The 23,780-nt window shown below is 37.9% G+C and overlaps 1 protein-coding gene across 1 annotated transcript in view; it reads left to right on the forward strand.

The window, feature by feature from the left end:
• The window catches only part of NBAS (NBAS subunit of NRZ tethering complex), a 322,232-nt gene that overhangs the window by 26,684 nt on the left and 271,768 nt on the right, over positions 1–23,780 (forward strand).

A 23,780-nucleotide genomic window follows, 5' to 3' on the forward strand; every position in this document is an offset into this window, starting at 1 on the left:
TCCTTAAACTCTGACCCTCTCTGTACTTAAGTCTTTTTGATGAAAAAGGTGTGCAGTTTTTATATTCTGTTCAGGCATGGGTCTTTTTTGTTCAGAATTTTATGATTGCGAGATTTTTATACTGCAAAGGAACCCACACCCCCCACAGTCCTGTATGTGCTCTTCCCTCATCCCCTCCCCACTAGAGATAACCACTGTCCTAAAGTTTGCATTTATCATTTTTTGATTTCTTTATAGTTTTAACACTTACTCATTCTTAGTTTTGCTGTTTGACTTTATATAAATGGAATCATACGGAAGACACACAAGTCTTGCTTTGAGACCTGCTTTTTGATGCATGTTTTTCTAGTTTACTACCCTTAGGACATTTCATTTTATGAATATATTGCAGCATATTTATTCATTCTCCTGTAAGTGAAAATTTGGTTTGTTTCCAGGTTTTTTTTTTTTTTTTTTTTGGTTATAAAAATAGTACTGTGGCCAAAATGATTATGCATTCCTCTGACACATATGTGTAAGAGTTTCTGTAGGATCTGTAAGTAGTAGTGGAATTGCTGAATTCTTGACTAAGTACATCTTCAACTTTACTTGGTAATGCAAACATTTTTCAGAGTGTTTTCTACCAGTGTACAATTCCATCAGCGGTGCATGAACGTTTCTGTGTTTTTTATTAGCTCCCGTGATATCTCAGTTTTAAGTATTTGCTGATCTGGTAGGTATAAAAGAATATCTCATTGTGGTTTTAATTTTCTTTCCCTGATTACTGATGAGGTTGGACAGCTTTTCATGTTATTGGCCATTCAGGTTTTGTCACCTGTGAAATGCTTTTTTATATAATTTCTTAATTTTTATTGAGTGTTTGGTCTTGACATTATTTAATTCTGTGTTATGTGCATATAGTATCTTCTTCCAACATGTGACTTTTTTTTAAATTTACCTTTGTGGAGTTCTATCTGCATATAGCTTCAATAATTTAAAACACTGAACTTTTCACCCAATTTCTTTCCAAAGATAACTACTTCGATCTATTTTATTTGGCCATTTTATTTGATAGCTTTGATTGTTTTCATACATAAAAATGCTTATGTTGTTACTTCTTGATTTCTGTCTTACACATTTCCTATTAATGTCTTTATGTGGAAGATGAGTATCTAGTTTTCTTACTCAGTCCTCACATATAAAAATCTAGCCTTCACTTGTTAAATTGTGATTTTCTAGAGTGAATATTATTAGGGTTATGTAGATGCTTTTCACGGGTGAGACAAGAATCTTCTGTAGTATTGTGTGATTGCCTTCTCATTCTTATTTATCTGTTGATTCACTTATTTACTCATTCATTCGGTAAACATTCATTTCCTACTCTGTGCCATATGCTGTTCCTGATGCTTGGTATATACCTTATGGAACTTCTAGAGGGGGTGACAGACTACAAACAATGAACATGAAGTATTTAAGGAACTGATAAGTCTGGTGGGGAAAAATGAACAGGGGATGGAGGACAGCTGCAGGGTGGGGAGTAGGGTATGGATTGTAATTCTAACTAGGGTAGACAGGTTACCCTCACTGAGAAAGTGACATTTATGCAAAGACCTGCAAGAGATATTCCTTATTTGATATCTGGAGGAAGAATGTTCTTTGCAATAGCCAAAACAAAATGAGTTGGGAGTGTGCTGGCCATTTTCTAGAAACTGCAAGAAGGCCAGTTTGGCTGAAGCTAATTGAATAGAGTAATATACTGATGTGAAAGAGACAAAGCCAGTGCTAAGTCATGGAGAGGCTTTGTAGGCTAGAGTAAGACCTATCTGGTAACTTCTCACTTGTATATATTCTTATAGTTAACTTTTTACTTTGCCAAGTTTTTAAGTACACTTACTAGATTTGACGCTAAACTCAGCCCTGTTAATATAGAGCTCCTTTTAGTACACTGTTTCTGATTTGAGTTTGCATCTGCTGCATAGCTGTTTCCCTAAGAACTTCTGTAAGAATTTGACTTCATCATCCTGAGGATTGCTTTCATATTTTTTTGTTGCATCACCTGTTTCCTGGATCCTTTTTTTTTGTTTTGTTTTGTTTTGTTTTGCTTTGTTTATTTCACTGTTTTGGTGAACTTCTGTAATTCCCTAAGGAAGAGTACATCTGGAAGTATATAGTTTTTGAGGCCTTACCTGTCTAAAAATGGCTTTTATTCTACCTTCATGCTTAATTGATAATTTGGCTGGATAGAATTGTAGGCTGGAAATAATTTTCTTCTTAGGATGTTGAAGATATTACCCAATTATCTAGCTTCTAGGGCTGCCCTTGAGAATTCTCATGTACTTTTTTCCCTCTATTTTTTATTTTTTATTTTTTTGTCTCTCTTCTCCGTGGAAACTCAGATTCTTTTTTTTTTTCCTACACTGTTTCTAAACTTGGTCGTATTCTGTCTTGGGAGCAGTGTTTTCTTTCTTTTTTTTTTTTTTTAATATTTCATTAACTTATTCATGATAAACACACACAGAGAGAGAGAGAGAGAGAGAGAGAGAGAGTCAGAGGGAGAAGCAGGCTCCATGCAGCGAGCCCAATGCGGTACTCGATCCTGGGACTCCAGGATTATGCCCTGGGCTGAACATAGGCGCTAAACTGCTGAGCCACCCAGGGATCCCTTGGAGCAGTGTTTTATTTCCAAAGTATTGGCCCTTCATTTTGGATATTCACTTTTGGGAAAATTCATTGAATTATTTCTTTGATTGTTTCTTCCCCTCTGTTTTATCTTTTCTTTCTGGAACATCTGTTTTCTAGATGTTGAATCTCAGTGGACTCACCTTTATTCTTCTCCTTTATCCGTTTTGTTTTCATTGAAAAAAGAGAAGTAAAAGATTATTTTAATTCTTTCTATATAAATATATTTACTTAATATAGTTTGAAGCACTTTTGAGATCTGTTATAAATATAATGAATTAATGATATGTAGGATATCCAATTTAGAAAGAAAAAAATCTGTGTTCTGATTAATTTTTTCAGATCTGTGTTCTTTTTTTTAACTAATTTTTCTGTGCCTCATCTTTTTTTTTTTTGATTTTTTAAAAAAATTTTATTTATTTATGACAGTCACACACACACAGAGAGAGAGAGAGGCAGAGACATGGGCAGAGGGAGAAGCAGGCTCCATGCACCGGGAGCCCGACGTGGGATTCGATCCTGGGTCTCCAGGATCGCGCCCTGGGCCAAAGGCAGGCGCTAAACCGCTGCGCCACCCAGGGATCCCGCCTCATCTTTTTTGAATTAGGCTTTGTGTTTTTTGTTTCAGTTGTTACATTTTTCATTTCTAGAAGTTCTCTGTAGTTATTTTATGAATCTCGTGAGCCACTCGTTTTGAGGGTTGTTTTGAGGACTAGATACATAGTAGGTCAGGAAATGATAGTAGTGGATAAATAAAATACTAATTTCTTCCTTTTGATTTGTGTGGCTCCTGCCTTAAAGAGCCAGTTTGCTATATCCTTAAGAAATTTGACAATCCAGTTGCAAGTCTAGTTAAACTAAAAAAATTAAAAAATTGTTTATTATATTTAGCATATTATTTTCCAGTCTGAAATAATAGACCTTTGTTTTATTTTGGATACACTTGAGTGATAACAAGCACAGTTAGAGGTCTTTACATTTTATAAAATTGAATGTAATTGTATATGCTGCAAATTACTGCCATTTTCTTAAAACATTTCTTTTATTAAAACATTGTATAAACACATTACAAGAATAAGAAAATTGTATTTTTATTTTATTCTTTCAACTTCTTTTTTTTTAATAATAAATTTATTTTTTATTGGTGTTCAATTTGCCAACATACAGCATAACACCCAGTGCTCATCCCGTCAAGTGCCCCCCTCAGTGCCCGTCACCCAGTCACCCCCACCCCCCGCCCTCCTCCCCTTCCACCACCCCTAGTTCGTTTCCCAGAGTTAGGAGTCTTCACGTTCTGTCTCCCTTTCTGATATCTCCTACCCATTTCTTCTCCCTTCCCTTCTATTCCCTTTCACTATTATTTATATTCCCCAAATGAATGAGAACATACACTGTTTGTCCTTCTACAATCGACTTACTTCACTCAGCATAATACCCTCCAGTTCCATCCATGTTGAAGCAAATGGTGGGTATTTGTCGTTTCTAATGGCTGAGGAATATTCCATTGTATACATAAACCACATCTTCTTTATCCATTCATCTTTCGATGGACACCAAGGCTCCTTCCACAGTTTGGCTATTGTGGACATTGCTGCTAGAAACATCGGGGTGCAGGTGTCCTGGCATTTCACTGCATCTGTATCTTTGGGGTAAATCCCCAGCAGTGCAGTTGCTGGGTCGTAGGGCAGGTCTATTTTTAACTCTTTGAGGAACCTCCACACAGTTTTCCAGAGTGGCTGTACCAGTTCACATTCCCACTAACAGTGCAAGAGGGTTCCCTTTTTTCTGCATCCTCTCCAACATTTGTAGTTTCCTGCCTTGTTAATTTTCCCCATTCTCACTGGTGTGAGGTGGTATCTCATTGTGGTTTATTTCTTTTTTTTTTTAATTTTTTAATTTATTATTTATGATAGTCACACAGAGAGAGAGAGGCAGACACAGGCAGAGGGAGAAGCAGGCTCCATGCACTGGGAGCCCGACATGGGATTCAGTCCGGGGTCTCCAGGATTGTGCCCTGGGCCAAAGGCAGGCGCCAAACTGTTGCGCCACCCAGGGATCCCTCATTGTGGTTTATTTCTACACAAGGCTGGTTCAACACTCGTAAAACAATCAATGTGATTCATCATATCAGCAAGAGAAAAACCAAGAACCATATGATCCTCTCAATAGATGCAGAGAAAGCATTTGACAAAATACAGCATCCATTCCTGATCAAAACTCTTCAGAGTGTAGGGATAGAGGGAACATTCTTCAACATCTTAAAAGCCATCTACAAAAAACCCACAGCAAATATAATTCTCAATGGGGAAGCACTGGGAGCCTTTCCCCTAAGATCAGGAACAAGACAGGGATGTCCACTCTCACCACTGCTATTCAACATAGTACTAGAAGTCCTCGCCTCAGCAATCAGACAACAAAAAGACATTAAAGGCATTCAAATTGGCAAAGAAGAAGTCAGACTCTCCCTCTTCGCCGATGACATGATACTCTACATGGAAAACCCAAAAGACTCCACCCCAAGATTGCTAGAACTCATACAGCAATTTGGCAGTGTGGCAGGATACAAAATCAATGCCCCAGAAGTCAGTGGCATTTCTATACACTAACAATGAGACTGAAGAAAGAGAAATTAAGGAGTCAATCCCATTTACAGTTGCACCCAAAAGCATAAGATACCTAGGAATAAACCTAACCAAAGAGGTAAAGGATCTATACCCTAAAAACTACAGAACACTTCTGAAAGAAATTGAGGAAGACACAAACAGATGGAAAAATATTCCATGCTCATGGATTGGCAGAATTAATATTGTGAAAATGTCAATGTTACCCAGGGCAATTTACACATTTAATGCAATCCCTATCAAAATACCATGGACTTTCTTCAGAGAGTTGGAACAAATTATTTTAAGATTTGTGTGGAATCAGAAAAGATCCCGAATAGCCAGGGGAATTTTAAAAAAGAAAATCATAGCTGGGGGCATCACAATGCCAGATTTCAGGTTGTACTACAAAGCTGTGGTCATCAAGACAGTGTGGTACTGGCACAAAAACAGACACATAGATCAATGGAACAGAATAGAGAACCCAGAAGTGGACCCTCAACTTTATGGTCAACTAATATTCGACAAAGGAGGGAAGACTATCCATTGGAAGAAATACAGTCTCTTCAATAAATGGTGCTGGGAAAATTGGACATCCACATCCAGAAGAATGAAACTAGACCACTCTCTTGCACCATACACAAAGATAAACTCAAAATGGATGAAAGATCTAAATGTGAGACAAGATTCCATCAAAATCCTAGAGGAGAACACAGGCAACACCCTTTTTGAACTCGGCCACAGTAACTTCTTGCAAGATACATCCACGAAGGCAAAAGAAACAAAAGCAAAAATGAACTATTGGGACTTCATCAAGATGAGAAGTTTTGCACAGCAAAGGATACAGTCAACAAAACTCAAAGACAACCTACAGAATGGGAGAAGATACTTGCAAATGACATATCAGATAAAGGGCTAGTTTCCAAGATCTATAAAGAACTTATTAAACTCAACAGCAAAGAAACAAACAATCCAATCATGAAATGGGCAAAAGACATGAAGAGAAATCTCACAGAGGAAGACATAGACATGGCCAACACACACATGAGAAGATGCTCTGCATCACTTGCCATCAGGGAAATATTCCTTCAACTTCTTAACACGTAGTGTGGCTTCTTCATGTTTGTTTTTATAGTTCAGATACCGTGTTTTCGTGGCATAGCTTCACATTAAGTCTTGGATTTAAATTTTGCTGTTAGAAAGGTAGCATGTGTTTTGCTTTGACATGCTCAGCTTTCTTTGGTGAGTTTTGTCAAGCCTAGACAGTGTACATACTATACCCGTGACACTCTGCGTGCTAGTTTGTTTTCTGTTGCAGTTGGCCTCTTTATGTTTGCATCGTCTTTGATGCTGTGTTGTATTATGTTCAAGAAAGGTTTTGCTCTTTGCTCTTTTAAGGCCTTTGTTTCTTTTATTCAACTTGATTTTGTTGTTTCAATGTTTAGGTATTAATATCTTTCTTGGTAAGTATATACATTTAAAAGTTTATATTGTACTTTCTTAGCACATATATACATTTATAAACATTTAATGTGCTGTCCATTAAAAAGTGCATTCTGTTAGTGGAATTGTCTGTATTACAAAGATTGATGAGGGGGACGCCTGGGTGGCTCAGTAGTTGAGCATTTGCCTTCGGCTAAGGGTGTGATCCTGGGTCCAGGATCGAGTCCCGCATCGGGCTCCCGGTTAGGAGCCAGCTTCTTCCTCTGCCTGTGTCTCTGCCTCTCTCTCTCTGTGTATCTCATGAACAAATAAATAAAATCTTTAAAAAAAAACCCCAAAAGATTGATGAGACAGAAAGTCTGTTTTATCTTTGGCCAGCTTTTCATTGCTCTCATATTATTGTGGCTTGTAGTATACAGTACACCCTTGATAAGTGTTGTGAAGATGTAAAGATGAAGGACAGTCCTGACCTCAGGGCCTTATATTCTTGAACGGGAAATAACATGTATATATGCATATATATGCCTGTATATCTACTATATATATTTCTAATGTCTGATACACATTTTCTCTATTTAAAAGTGTGTACAAATATGTACATGTTTTTATATTGTGTGTGTGTGTGTATACACTGGAATGCAGGCTAGAAATATGTAAGAGTCTTAAAAAGATGCAGGTATAGTGTTGTGGGGATCTAGATGAAGGAGATAATTCTTCCTTGAAAGATCAGGGAAGTATGGTGGGCAGCACTTGCTCTTGCTTTGGAGAGTGGCTACAGTCTGGGCCTGATGGCTATTCCAGGCAAAGTGACAGTGTGAACAGTGACAGGAGAAAGGAAGCTACAGTGTTCTTTAGGGGAACTGCAGGCAGTGTAGTTTGGCTGACACTGTAGGGTGTCTGTGGCAGGGGAAGAGAGGTCATGGTAGGAGATGGGGTCTTGGAAGGCAAGTTGAGGTCAGATAATTGGGAGCTTGAGTGGCAGCTTGTTCTTTAAGGAACTCAGAGTTTTGAGAAAAAATAGGATCAGCTATGCCTGGAGAAATGTTGATTCAGAGACTGGAGAGACTATAGGCTGGATGACTCCTAGCTGATAAGGTCCTAGTTCAGGCCACAGGCAGTGAGAGCCTATTTGTTTTCTTATATAGATTTGCTATTCTGTGTTTGTGTTACATTTTGGGCACTACTTAGGTATACATCACACTTTATTTTTTTTCTATTTTGATGAATGGATCTTTTTTGTTTTTTTAAGATTCATTCATTCATTCATTCATTCATGAGAGACAGTGACACAGGCAGAGGGAGAGGCAGGCTCCTTATGGGGAGCCTGATATAGAACTAGATTCCAGGACCCCAGGATCATGACCTGAGCTAAAAGCAGACACTCAACCACTGAGCCACCCAGGTATCCTGATGAATGGATCTTTTATGCCCAGTTAGAATGTTGGAGCTCTAAAGGCAGAGAACGTGTCATGTACATTTTTCTAGAAGTTTCACCTCTAGTATAAGATTCTGTTTTGCTTAAAAAAAAAAAAAAAGATTCTGTTTTGCTAATTGATACTTTTCCCTCTGTGGATTTCTTGGATAAGTAATTTCAATTTCCTGAATGAAAAGGAAAGATTGAGTTTTGATATTTCTCTTCCTTTTTTCTTCTATTTTGTATTCATATTCATCCTTCACATTTCTGTTTTATTTTTCTTGTCCCTTTTAAAAGAGGTATATATATATATTTTTTTTTTTTTAAAAAGAGGTATATTTTATATCATAGTCCTTTCTTGTTTTGTTTTGCTTAGTTTATTTCATACAGACCACTCCACTGTCTTGCTTTATTACAAAGGTCAATATTTGATTTCTTTTTTCCTTGACAGTATTTCAGGGGGCTAAGTGGGTTCACTTGGCACCATAGGTTTGAAATTATCATTCACTAAATACTTATTACATGATAGCATTTTGTCATAAGTCATATTCTGTTTATTACTCCTCAAGCTTTCGCTTTATGGCCCAGGATCTAAGCAAATTATAGGAATTTTAGAGGCAATTTATAAAAATTTTGGACTTTTAACTATTTATCAAACAACAAAAAGAAGGCCTGTTCTTGGTTCTGCAATCATATACAATTCTTGATAGCAGTCAACTTGGAGATAGATGACTGCATTGAGGTTTCTGAATGAAAATTGTTACAAAGCAAGGAGTATGTGTAAATGCCCTGTTGTGCCTGACAAAAATATTGCTAGATTGTTTATTTTTTTCCATTATGCAGTTTTTTTTAAGTGAAAGAAGCTGAAATATTCATCACATTTTTATTTATTTTTGGTTACTCTAGTAATGTGAGCCTGTGATATTTATCATCTACAAGGGTTTTATAAATGTGAAATAAATCAGCCAGAGTGGAGTTGGAATAAATTGGTAATGTACAAACTCAAGGTTTTATGAAATTCATTGTTTTGCCTGATGCTGTGAGCACTGTTGAAGAAGAGAAATTGAGGTGGTAAATTGGGTAATAGGAAACAAAAATTAATTGAGCAACTTCGGATTAACTCTGTGGGTTTGCTGATTTTGACTGTTTCCTTCGTTAAATGTCCTCACCGAATAATGAATGTATTTTATCCCCCACCAGACTCTCTCCTTTTATGGTCCTGCTCCCCTTTGAGACCCACCCCCAAACCTCCCTACTTTTTCTTTTCTGTTCTTAGTATTCTCTTTGTTAATTTTGGTTTAGATGGCGCCTTGATTACAACTAAGAAGAATTTCTTAATCCCTCTGCATTCTTAGGGGGGACTGCAGTCAGCCTATAGTACTGTGCTCAGTGGTGGAGATTCGGATATAGTGCCTCCCCTCTAGCATTTTACAGTTTATTTTGGGAATCATATTCACCAAGAAGGGCACTCAGTGTGAGTTAGGTTGAAATAGAAGACTTTATCTGCGTCTATTTTATTTATTTTTTAAAAGATTTTATTTATTTGACAGAGCACAAGCGGGGGGAACAGCAGAATGAGAGGAAGAAGCAGACTCCCCACTGAGCAGGGAGCCTGATGCAGGGCTCTATCCCAGGATCCTGGGATCATGACCTGAGCCTGAAGGCAGACACCTAACCCACTGAACCACCCAGGCACCCCTGTGTCTGTATTCTTAAATATAGACATTGCTTTCAACAGTATATAGCTTTCTTCTAAGGTTTTGTTTTTAATTTCATTGTAAATTTCTATAAGCAAAATCTGACATATTCAACTTTAAATGTCCAGCAGTTGCTTGATAACTACACAAAGAGTGAAAGTAACTTCTTTTAGAATCTAATTTACATCTCAGCAGTGACAAATAGAGAATATGCCTTCTTTCTCTAATCCTTTTGAGAAACCATCCATGCTCAGAATCCTTGATGGCTTTTTTTTGATACTGATTTTAAGTGTATAATTCAGTGATTTTTCCATAAATATTCATAATTGTGCAATCATTATAAGTTTTAGGTTATTCCCATTACCCCTAACTTTCTCCATGCCAGTAAGTGTTCTGGGTGTAAGCCATACCTCAGGAAAATAAGTAAGGAATGAATAAGAAAGAAAAAACTCTACATAGGCCTTCATTTGAACATTTCTTTTTAAAAAATATTTAATTTATTTATTCATGAGAGACACACAGAGAGAGGCAGAGAGCCATAGGCAGAGGGAGAAGCAGGCTCCCTACCAGGAGTCCGATGTGGGGCTTGATCCCTGGACCTGGGATCACGACCTGAGCCAAAGGCAGATGCTCAACCGCTGAGCCACCCAGGTGTCCCTGACCATTTTTTATATTAAGAAAGCTATTCAGCTTTACGTTAAGAAAAGATACTCTTACTGTCTGTGGGGAAGAACCATGACTAATATATGTCACCATTGTACAAGGGAGAATCCAGACTTTTGGGATGATTATAAAAGTTTTTTTTCCTCCTAACTGTTTTAGGTCAAATCCAGTTTGTGCAGAAGAACTTGAGACAGCATTTATAGGGAATAATAAAATATGGTTGCCTTAAAATGGGTTATAGTCAGATTAGAAAGGACTTTGGTTGAGGAGTAGTTGGTAATTGATGCACCATTTGGAGCCGCTGCTAGTCTAGGAAAACCTCAGAAGATGGAATAGGACATGGTCTTTAGAAAGCTGTTTGTTTTAGGGGAGGCTGAGGAATACCAGTACGAACTGGCATCCTGCAGTGGTAAAGGGCTATGCTTTATGTATGTTGATGTGGTCATCTCATGTGGGTTTCTGATTTTCCACAACCAAATCATAGATGCTTTAAAAACATGAGCCCTTTATATTCCTGGGATAAAGGCAGCAGTCCAAATAGAATAGCTAGTACTTAGTGGGAAATCAAAAATGTTTGTTATGTGAATGGACTCTCAAGTAACAGGATGGTAACTTCCCTGGGACAGAAGGGAAGGAAAACAGTCTTGGGGAATGGAAAGGGAAAGGGGTGCAGTAGAGTGTGCTGGAGCACCACAGTCTCTTCTTAATACATAGCTTTATCTGGGGAAATATAGGTTGGTCCCACAAATATTTAAAGTTGATCTTGTGGAGAGAGTGGTGTTGAGAGTTCCCTACCTTAAAGGTTTATCCAAGGACTTAGGCAAGTTTTATTCTCCTTCTTTGAGCCATAACTTCTATTTAGATCTAGGAGTTGCATTTGGAAGCCAATCAGTGGATTATCACAGTCATCACGTTGCTGTAACATAGCCCGTCTTTCTGGTTCTTCAGGTCATGCGTATTCTATGAGAATCGGGGCATTGATAAGGGAAAAGATATGCTCTACTGACAGCTGGAAGACCAGTTAGGTATAAATTGCATTAAGATATTTTTCATAAATCCTAACTAGATAAGATTAACAATTTTATGAGAGATTGCTTATAGAAAAGGAAAGAGAATACTGTAGTTATGACCGTTGCTGATTATTTCCCACTGCAGTGAGAGAATGCATTTGGCCTTTGATAATGTAGGGGCTATTGGCATTTGAGAGATTAATGTGCAGCCTTGTACCTGAGAAGTGTGAATGTCAGTAATTGAGTTGACCTTGTATTAAGGAGTTTTTCATTTTGCCTCTCAATTTCTCATTTCTCCAGCATGAGAAAATTCTCCTTTTTCTAAGTTCAGGTCAGTTTTTTGAGGAGAAGTGAAGGGTGCTGTTTGTCGAGAAAGCTGCGGTGTCTCATAGAGGTGAATGCTCTTGGGTGTGAGTAAGAGACTTCTGAACTTCACAGACTAAATTTTTTGTTTTTACAGGCATTTGTTTTGGGGAGACAGGGAAGTGGAGAGTCTTGGCCGTATCCTGTGATCTTTTTTCATCCAGAATATCTTACAGATAGGTAGTCATGTGTGACTCAGAAGTATCTTGGTCCTTAGCAGCTTCCAGCTGGGTGCATTTTAAGTCCAAGACTTCAGTGTTTGGAGGTTTTTATCTGTTCAGCTGGTAAATCAATTGATTATTTTTTTTCTTTCGGAGTGTTTTGGTTATAATTTAACTTGATATAACTTTATTTTTCTTTAAAAATTTTTTATGTCAGAGCATTTCATTAATCTTAGGCAAGATAGTTTGTATTTTGTTTATACTCCCCATCCCCTGGTTATAAGGATTACCCTATAATCCCTTTGCAAATGGAAATGCAATTTTAGGAAGTAACTTGGACCAGAATGAATTTTTTCTTCTACTTGAAGTGAAGCTGGTTGTTGTGCATTCCCTTTGCGAGTAGAGAGCTGAAAGGAGAAGTTATCTTTGGCTTATTTTATAGGAATGAAGGAGTGATATTTAATTATGTTTTATGGGTAAATGGGAAATTAAAAAAAATATAGGTTTCTGACCTCATAGAATGTGTGCTGGGTTAGGAGACAGAAGATCAGAATTCTATTCTTGGTTCTACTTATTGGCTGTGTAATTTCAAAGTAAGTCGTTCTTTCTGGACCATTCTTTGCTGGCATTCACTGAACACAGTACATGGTTTTGGTAGGCTGTTCACGAACCTATGAGGTCTGGTATAGACTACTGGATAGCATTTAACAGAGGAATATTGTGGTAGGGAGTTTGGTAGTAGGCATTAGAGACAGAACCCATTGTTAGGAATACTTGACAGGCCACAGGGTTCAAAGACAAAACTTTTTTTCTTGGGAGAACAAGTTTGAAGAAGACTTCAGTAATTGAGCTGCTAATGCTGGAGCAGAAGGTGAATTTGGTTTCAGAACCTTAGTAGTTCTGAAATTAGGATCCAAGGTAGACTTAGAATGGACCAGATCCAGATGGGCAGGTGCTGAACATACTAGGCTTTTGCAGTGGAGTTGCTTAAATCCATCCTGAGACTTGGGAGGGAATTTGTTTCAGATGATCATTGGCATCAGCTGTGGGTCAAGGGAAAGAATCAGTTAAAGACATCTGGGAAATCTAAATTAACTTGTTAATTAGCATTGCTATGGATATTCTGCTTACTAGGTTAGTGGTTCTTAACAAGGTATGGGTAACAGAATCACCTAGGCTGTACTGTTAAAGACTTGATCCGATAAGGTATAGGATGTGGTTATAGCATCTGTTTGTTAAAAGACTCTCTAGGGGATTCTGATGCCCCCACTACTCTTGAGAATCCTTTGCTAAGGCTTTGGAAGGTTAAGTAAAATGAATGAAAGATCTCCTTGCTTTTGAAGTTGCCCTAATGAAGGGTAGGACTACATTTTGTTTTCGGTGTTATCTCCTTTCTGTAGACTGTGGATGCCTAGAACACTGGATTGAGAAGTGCTGTGAGCCCAGGTCTGAGCCTATTAGGAGCTGACTGGTATAGGACAAGGTGTGGAAGTAACAGAGCTGGGTGTTTTTCTTCTCTTGTCTAGCCACATGCGAAGAGAGAATGCATGTGTGTTTATTCTAGCTCTGTAAATATTCCTTGGAAGCCTGCCGCATGCCAAACTGCTCAGGCGTTGGCGAGACGTAGAGATGACAAACACGAGCTAAACACCAGTTTATGGAGCGTGATTGGATAGTCAGACAGTTTTCCAGAAGTTAGCATTTCTTTAGCAAGGTTACCCTAGTCAATACTCTGGTCTTGTAGACCCAGAAAACTGAAATTGCCAGCTTGCCAAGAGCATATTACCCTTAGGAACTAACAAAGCTCAAAAGCTTGATGTTAAAAAAAAAAAAAAAAATATCAACCCACATAAATGTAGTCAACTAATCTTTAATGAAGGAGCAGAGATAGTCTTTACAACAAATAGTGCTGAAGCAACTGGACATCCACATGCAAAAAACCCCCCAAAACCCTCCCCCCCCCAAAACCCCACACTTTACACTATTGGCAAATATTAACTCAAAATTTAATATTTTATTTTTGAAAACTAACTCCTATGAGCCAGGACACATGTCTTGACAGACCTATATGGGAAGCCCAATTATAATCAAGTTTGTTTAGTAAGGTAAAGGACAGTTACCCTGGACATAGCTGACGTGCCTGGATTTCCTCATGACTACAGTAAGGATAGCCTTTCTGGCAGAATTTTTTTTCCTCTTAGTTTTATTGAGATAGAAATGACAAAATTGTAAGGCATTTAACGTGTGTGATGTGATTATTTTATATATGCATACATTGTGGAAGGGGATGTATACATCCCCTCATCAAGTAAATTAAAATCATCATCTGACATATTAACCTTTTGCCAACGGAACTTTTATACTCCTACTTTCTAAGAACTTTTAATTGACACATATGTATTCTTTATATAGTAAAGAATGTGTGTATACATACATTAAAAAACCCACATGTGCAATACTGCCAACACTTTTGCACTTCCGTCTGACCTGGGACACAAGGCATGATAGGAGTGTTTTCAGTCCATATGAGTGCATTTATTCAAGAGCATCTGAACTTCAAAGCCTGTGTCTGTCACCTTGTCTCCCTTATGACAGGGGTCACGACTATCACCTGGGCAGCCAGGAAATTATTCCATTTTAGGTATTATTTTCTATTCCACTTAACGTTGTCTCTCCCAAAATGTGAGCGATAAATGTATAATGGTTTTAGGTAGTAATACATGCACAAATCTTTATTTAATATTAATTTGTGTAAAAAAAATCCATGATATCACAGAGCAGTGAATTATGACAAAGCTAAATTAAAAAGAAAAGTGTGTTGACTTTAAATAAATAGAAGTTATAAATTATTGTTCTTGTGTGCCAAAGATCATTTGGAAGAGCTGTATTGGTATCTGAAGTTTGGGATTTGTTTCTAATTTTTTTTCCCAGTGTGCTTATTGCTAGTATATAGAAATACTATTGATTTACGTATATTGGTCTTATTTTCTACAACCTTGCTGAACCTGATTATTAATTCCAATAAAATTTTTAGTGGAATCCTTTGGCCATTTTTCCCTTACCTCTATATATCTTTATAGGCAACTTTAACCAAACTCATGTCACCACTTAAATGCATATGTAATAGCTCCCAAATCTGTATTCCATATGTCACTTCTGGGCCACAGAGCTATTTATTCACCTGGGTACAGAACATCTTTTCTTGGGTAGCTAACTCACAGTTACCCTCATTATATTCTAACTGTGTTAATCATTTTTTACCTCCAAACCTACATTTCTCCTGTATTCCCGAATCTTGATATATAGCATTTCCAAATGGCCCAAACCCCAAGATTCACTTTAGGTAACTTTTATTTCATTTTTTTATAAAAGAATTTATTTATTTATTTGACAGCATAAGTAGGGGAGTGGCAGGCAGAGGGAGAGGGAGAAGCAGGTTCCTTCTAAGCAGAGAGCCCAATGCGGGATCATGACCTGAGCTGAAGGCAGATGCTTAACCAACTGAGCCACCCAGGTGCCCCTCTTAACTCATTCTTATGAATCTTAAAGACGTGCTTATTATTTCTCTGTTATATGTATCCAATCTGTCTCTTCCTCTTCATTTCTTTTTTTTTTTTTTTTTTAAGATTTATTTATTTTTTCATGAGAGACAGAGAGAGAGAGGCACAGACATAGAGGGAGAAGCAGGCTCCATGCCAGAAGCCCGACATGGGACCCAGTCCCAGGACTGCAGTATCACGCCCTGAGCCAAAGGCAGATGCTCAACCACTGAGCCACCCAGGTGTCCCTTCCTCTTCATTTCTACTGCCATCCTTCTAGTTTAGACACTCATTGCTTCGTCAGTTTATCGCATGTATTCCCTGCTTCCAGTCTGGTTACCTCTAAATTCTTTTGTGTTGTGTTTTTAGCAAAGAATACAAGTCTTAAATGTAAGTCTGATTGCCTACTTAAATGTCTTCTAATTTTCTTTGGTCATTGAGATACAGATATGACTCCTCTGAGTTTATCATTAAAAGCCCTTTACAATTTGGTCTTTTAACTTCTCTAGCCTCCTGTCACACCCTCTCATGTTTCTTTGCTCTAGACCAAGATTGGCATACATTTTCTGTAAAGGGCCACATGGTCTCTTTTGTAACTATTCAATTCTTGCACTGTAGTGTGAAAGCAGCCATAATAATACATAAATGAATGAGCCTGACTGTATTCTAATAAAGCTTCATTCACAAAAATAGGCAGTGGACCAGATTTGGTCCAGGGCCTGTAGTTTACAGACTCCTGTTATGGATAACTCTAGACCTATATAAATTATATTTCTCAAAATGCTTTTTTTTTTTTTTTTTAACTTTTATTTATTTATGATAGTCACAGAGAGAGAGAGAAAGAGAGGCAGAGACACAGGCGGAGGGAGAAGCAGGCTCCATGCACCGGAAGCCCGATATGGGATTCGATCCCGGGTCTCCAGGATCGCGCCCTGGGCCAAAGGCAGGCGCCAAACCGCTGCGCCACCCAGGGATCCCCTCAAAATGCTTTTTTTGTTTGTTTGTTTGTTTTTTTTTTTTTAAACATTTTTTTTTTTTTAAATCTTTATTTATTTATGATAGTCACAGAGAGAGAGAGAGGCAGAGACACAGGCAGAGGGAGAAGCAGGCTCCATGCACCGGGAGCCCGATGTGGGATTCGATCCCGGGTCTCCAGGATCGCGCCCTGGGCCAAAGGCAGGCGCCAAACCGCTGCGCCACCCAGGGATCCCTTTTTGTTTGTTTTTTAATAACAAAAGCCTAGATAGTTTTGTTGGAAGTTTCGTCAAGCTCTCAAGCAATAGTTACTATTTTAATACCAAGATATAGGTCAAAATGCTTTTGTTCTTCAAGGTATTTGTGCTTTTTGTCCCCCCTCCCTTTTTTCCTCATTTGTTTATACCTTGTCTTAGCACTGTATCATCAGTGCTGATTCCAGTGCTTTGCATATCTATCAGTAAATTTTGGTTCAGTTGTTAACATTTACTTGGCTTTGTCAAAACATGAAAAAGGAAAAAAGCAGTACTGATGCACTGGAATGCAAACCTCACGGGGGCAGGAATTTTATCTGTGTTATTTGTAGCTCTATTTTCAGCATTTAGAATATAGCCTGGTGCATAGAGTGCTCATTAGATATTTGTTGAGTAAATGAATGAAAGCCTGAGTTTGGAAGAATTAAAATGTAAGAGCTCAGGCTGGAGAACTGTATGAATGAAAGTCCTGAAACAGGTTTTCTCAAACCTTTCTTAGATGAAATCACAGGCTCATTAGCCTATGGGACTATAAATTCCTTCAGTGCAGGGAAAATTTGGTTTCCTTACACAGCATTTCTTATACTGCTAGCACAGCACCTTGCAAAATTGAGGCACTTCTTAAATTGACATTGAATTGACTTAATAACCTGAAGTTATTAAGGTTATAATTGAAAAATTTTAGAGTCTTTACTGATTACCAGTTACTTATTGAATCTCAGTCTTCCCACCCAGTAAGATGGCATCCTAATTGCTCTTGTGTAGATGGAGAAACTAAGCCCTGAGAGGCTAAGAGACTTTCCTAAAGTGATAATGACTTCTACATGGTAAACTCATGGCTTCTGATAATTAGGCTCAGTAAGCTTTTCTCTGTACCCAGGGTTGGAAAACTCTGGCCTATGGGCCAAATCTGACCTGTTTGTGTAGCCTGTGAGCCAAGGATAGATTTTACATTTTTAAAGATGTTTTTTAAAAAAAGAATATATGGGGATCCCTGGATGACTCAGCGGTTTAGTGCCTGCTTTCGGCCCAGGGCATGATCCTGGAGTCCCAGAATCGAGCCCTACATTGGGCTCCCTACATGGAGCCTGTTTCTCCCTCTGCCTGTGTCTCTGCCTCTCTCTCTCAGTCTGTGTCTCTCATGAATAAGTAAATGAAATCTTTTAAAAAAAAAAAGAAAGAATATTTTATGGCCCATGAAAACTACATGAAATTCAAATTTCAGTGTTCACAAATAAAATTTTATTAGAACTTGGTCACACTTTTTAAAACAATATATTATCCATGCTTTTTTATACTATGACAGAGTAGTTGTGAAAGAGACCATTATAGCATCCAGACCTTAAAATAAAACATCTCTGGTTTTTTATAGAAAATATTTGCCAACCTCAATTCTATGCCATCTAACCATCTATCTGCATATAGGTTCAGCTTTGCTTAGGAGATATAGGAGTATTGAATTTATATATAGATTTCCTTACACCTCTTGGTTCTCAATTCTAAATTGTATTTTAAGGAGTTTATAGCAAGGTACCACTCAATTTTAAATACACTAAATGTGTGATTATTTAAATTGCTAGAAAAATATAATTTCTATTACTAAATGAAGCAGTCTTTTCCCATCCAAGAAAAATCCTCATTGTTTTGCCTTTAACAACTAGCCATTCATTAAAATCCTTTTTCTGTGATCATTCTTAAGCGTGCGTTGGCTGAATAGTGTCATGCTTCATAATTTGATTTCTAGTGAGCTCTATCCTCCAGAGCTCAGATTATAGACTCGGGTATAACGTAAAGCCGCGCTCTTAAGCATGCTCTCTGTACCAGCAGCATCAGAATCACTGGGAGAGATTGTTAGAAATGTGGACTCTTGGACTTCATCCTAGGCCTACAGAATTAGACCTCTGGAGGTGTGGCCCGGCTGTCTGTTTTTACAAGCACTGTAGCTGATTCTGGTGCATATGTGTATTTGAGAACCTCTCATGTAAAGAGTCATGATTATGTTTTCTTCCTATAAGCTTTGTATCTAATAAACAGACATAAGCAGAATTTTAAATTTTGAAGTGATAAGATTTTTGAAATAAAGAATGTGTAAGATATACCAAAAATGAATTAAAGTGGGATAGTTTCCATTGTCCCAGGAGAGGACTGACTTCTAGCTGTGAAGTAGTATGTAACAATTTCAGAGCCCTTCTTTTTTTTTTTTTATTTAATTTTAATTTTAATTTTAATTAATTAATTATTTATTTTTTCAGAGCCCTTCTTTAGACAGGCACGGTCTTAGGCACTTTTTAAATTTGAGACCTGTAGTTTCTTTTCTTCTTCTTTTGCGGGTTGTGTGCTGCAAGCCCAGCAGTCATTGGACAGAGCATATACCTGCGTGTCTCCTTGTATTTCAAACTTCCTTTCTTCCTCAGCTTTAAGAAATTTTGAGCCACTAGATGGCAGGTTCTTCCAACAATTACTAGGTTGCAGAACATTCTTAATAAACCGTTTAAAATTCTTGGAAATAATTTGTAGTGTCACATTTAGCTCTCCTGGCTCATCGGGATCACGTGTGGTGTGATGCCTTAGGACACACATTCTGTCGCTACCTTCCTTTCCTCAGATGGCCTCTACCACCCCCCTATTCCTGCCCCTCATTCTGCTCTGGCCTCTGCCTTTACTCCTGTTCATTTAATTCCCCCTTCTTGTGTTTTTGGCTACATCAGTCACAGTTTATTTTTGTTGTCTGATCCCTATGTTCCTGCTTTGAGTTTTAGACTCTTAGAATGTCAGAGCTAGGAAAGAGGTTCATTTGTCATTTGGCTCAGGCCCTTCATATCTCAGGTGGGAGAACTGAAGCCTGGGGAGGTTAAGCCAAGGACAAGGACTGTGTCTTATTTATCTTTTGCCCTGTAGTGCTTGGCAAGTAGCACAGATAGAGGTTTCTTGAGTGGAACAATTGTGGTAAATACTGTGAAGAATACAGATATGATCTCTGTGCCCAAGTGGCTTCAAATTTACTAATGGAGGCATCATTTAAATAATTGTTCCAGTATAAAAGGTAGGTTATGCCCAAGAAAGGAACAAGGCACACTTTTGTGATGTTAAGGACTCCTAGACTAGAAGCACGCACTGCATTTCTCATTCTCCAAACACACCATTTTACAAACTAGATTCTGCGCTTTGACACCAAGTTCACTTGGCTTAGGATGCTCTTTACGTGGTTCCTTTGTCTGGGAAAAGGGAAATTGTTTGAAGGGTAAACTTTTCACTGACATTAAGCTTGTGAAGCCTTCCTTGGCCTCTTCCGCCATGTAGTTTACCTATCCTTTGGGCTGTCTTTATACCTGACTCCAAGGTCATTGAAGAGGTCCTGTGAAATAGTGACTTGTGTTGACTTATCCCTTCTCCTGGAGTGGACTGTGCTCATTTTCATTCCTGTGTATCAATATATCTCCAAGGCCATCTGAGGAAAGGAAGATAGGGGACAGAAAATGTGCCCCTAAGCATCAACACTGTGCTTGATCCTGATGAACTGGGACAGCTAAATGTGACACTACAAATTGATGCCAAGAAGAAGTATGAATGGTTTATTAAGAAGCTTCTTCAGTTGCTTAACATTTTCCTCATTGCTTTGCAGGCAATTTGCATTTAGCAAATACTGATGGGATGTAGGGCATTTCTTAAGATTACATTTGTTGCAGAGGAATTAGAGCCTAAGACCCAACATTTTTCTATTTTCCACAAAATTTTGAGGCCAAAGATTATTGGGCAAGTTAATCTCTCTCCCTCTGCCCACCTCCCTGCCTCCTTCCCTCCTCCTTTCTTGTTAAGAAGTACAGTTTTAATTCCCACACATCATGTGCTTTAGTCTAGAGAACTCAATTTGTACTCAAGAAAATCTGTTTTGCTTTATATTTTTTAAAGAAAAATTTTAAAACAGTTACTTCAAAATGGGATTCTTAAAGTAAGTCCTTAGCCAAATACTATGTATATTTAAGGAGGTACTAGTTACTACTGCGTGTGAATATTCTGGATGAAGGAAACTATTGCAACAGAAGAACATTAATGTTATAAGTTATTTCCTACAGTATTGTCTGTGGATTTGCTTTCTGCAAAAATCTAACAGTCCTTTCAGTAGTAAACCACTGAATGCTTAAGCTAAAACTATTAATGTGTAAATAACCTCAAAATGTCACAAAGTAAATGATATGCTAATTTTATTTTCAGTATTTGGCTAGACTTGTGGGTTGGTGTTATGTGCTAAAGCCAATTTATGGAATTTTCTCTCTTGGACTTCATTAACTGGAAAAATTTATGTACATAATTTGAGATACTGTATCTTAATGTTCTTCTTTTTAAGTTAAAGAGAAAAGTACGAGAGAATGATGTAATGAACACCTAAGTACCTACTATTCAGAATTATTAATACTAAGATTTTCTTTTTACTTAAGGTATGTGGTATGTGCACATACACATACATGAATAAAAGAGACAGTATTACAAATAAAATGTCTTATTCCATTATTTTGTGTCACTGTCCCTTTCTAGAGATAACTACTCATCTGATTTTGGTGTGTGACCTTGTCTGTCTCTGTCTATCATAGTTCCATTGCATACGTTTCCCTGAACTCTTTATTGAATTTATTCATCTCTTTTAAACACTTAAAATACTCCCAATTTTCCTGCATTGTAAATAGTACTGCATGAAATATTCTTTTACCAAGAGATAAATACACCTGTACCGCAATTTCTCTAGAGTTTCCTTAGAACAGTTTGTAGGATTGTTGGGTATATATGTTTGTTAGGTATTGTCATATCATTCTCCAAAATGATTGCTCCAATTTGCAGTTTCACCAGTACTTTTTAAGAGAGACTGTGTCGGGCAGCCTGGGTGGCTCAGCGGTTTAGCGCCGCCTTCGGCCCAGGGAGACCAGGGATTGAGTCCCACATCAGGATCCCTGCATGGAGCCTGCTTCTCCCTCTGCCTTTGTCTCTACCTCTCGCTGTGTCTCTCATGAATAAATAAATAAAATCTTTAAAAACAAAAAGAGAGAGAGAGAGAGATACTGTGTCTTTAAACATTCCCTGTATTGTTTTACTGATTTTTTTAATTATTTTTTTTAAACATAAGCTCTGTTCCCAATATGGGGCTTTGCACAATAGCAAGATCAAGAGTCGCATGCTCTACCAAATGAGCCAGCCAGGCACCCCTAAATCTATATTGTTTTAATCTGCATTATTGACTTTTGGATTTTTCCTTTTGTGACTTGCTTAATTCTTTGTCCATTTTTCTTTTGGGCTGATTGTGGGAGATCTATATAAATTGTTTGTTAATGCTATTACTTTTATGTGTTCTCTTGGTGTGTGATTTATCTTTTCTCTGTATGGATAGAAGTTTTAGATCTTACTACGGTGAAATTTTAAGGAGAATGTCTAACACTAGGTTAGAGAAAGTATTTTCAGGTCAGGATGTACAGAGCACACTCAAAGGGAAAGATTATCAGTGTCAGTTGAATTGGCTTTTCTTAGAACTGTACACTCCCTTGTGAATTTCAGATTTGTCTAGTTCCATTACGTCAGTTTCAGTTCCATGAAAAATTCTGTTGGGATTTTACTTGAAATTGCATTCAAATAATAGGTTAAGAAGAACTGACATCTTTAAGGTATTGAGAGTTTGTTAAAGAACATGCATGGTATTTTTGCTCTTTATTCATGGCTCTTAGTCTTTCACAAACATTTTGAAATTTTTTTTCCTAATACTTTTCTTTATCAGATTATCATCTTAACAGTGTCTACTGCTGTCTTTATCAGTGAATCACTACCCCCACCCCATTTCTCCCACCTCTGTGGCCATGACCTTTCCCTTTCTCCCTGCCTTGTCTTCTCATACCTTACTCTTAGAACCTAGCAAGCACAGGGACAGGCAGGGGAAGTGGAGTTGCTGTGGCAACTTTCAGTGTGCTCCTGAGAGAGAAAATTGGAGCTTTAAATTCAGTCACTCAGGAAACATTCTTTTTATTGTGTCAGCTCTTAGACTTCTCTCCCCTCGTTTTCATTGACTGTTTTCATTCAAGTTACATCATTTTACCATCTAGGGGAGGGCAGTACAGGATTAGTGCCATCATTCTGCCTCTTCTTCCACTTATTCTTCAATTGAGCATTAGTGGAGGAAAGGCTGTTTGGAAGAAGATGTGGAATCTTTTTTGTTCTTGATGGAGTTTGTCACGTAGCCAGTTTGATGTATGCATGGCTATGATGTTTATCAAAAAATCAGAGAGAGGAAGTATCTTCTAGTGTTAAGACCAAGAGATAAGAAATCTGAAATTTCACTTAGCTCTGTCTCCTTCAGAATTCAGGCTTAGTTTTATACATACATACATATATACATACATACATACATATATGTATGTATGTCAAATAATCCTTCATTGAAATACTTTCTTTGCAGTTCTTTTTTTGTTTTTAAGATTTTATTTATTTGAGAAAAAGAATAAGCGCAAGTGGGGGGTAGAGGCAGAGAGAGGGAGAAGCAGACTCCCCATTGAGCAGGGAGCCTGATCCGAGCTCCATCCCAGGACTCTGATATCATGACCTGAGCGGAAGGCAGACAGTTAATCAACTGAACCGTCCAGATGCCCCTCCTTTGCAGTTCTTAACTAATGAGGCATTCTACTGTACTACTGTTGATGTCATCTGTGATGTCATGAGGTTGTCACTGTTGGTGTCATCTATGATGTCATGAGGGTGGTAGCCATTAGCATTGCAGCCCACCGTAGTCTGTGGATCCTGGCAGTCCCCAGGATCTCTTTAATGGTTCCAGAGAATTCTCTTGCTAAAGAATGGTGCCAGATCTGTTGGGTAATCTTGACAATCTCATCAAAAGTGATATTTCCACTGTGCTAATGTTTTTCTACTTCTTTCTGTCTCTTGGTGGTTCCTTGAGGGCTTGATAATCAGGGCAGAGGCAGAAGGTACCATTTCAGTCCATACCTGTCTGTTCTGAATGGTCAGTTTCACT

Source organism: Vulpes lagopus, chromosome 5, assembly GCF_018345385.1.
Source record: "Vulpes lagopus strain Blue_001 chromosome 5, ASM1834538v1, whole genome shotgun sequence".
Lineage (NCBI taxonomy): Eukaryota > Metazoa > Chordata > Mammalia > Carnivora > Canidae > Vulpes > Vulpes lagopus.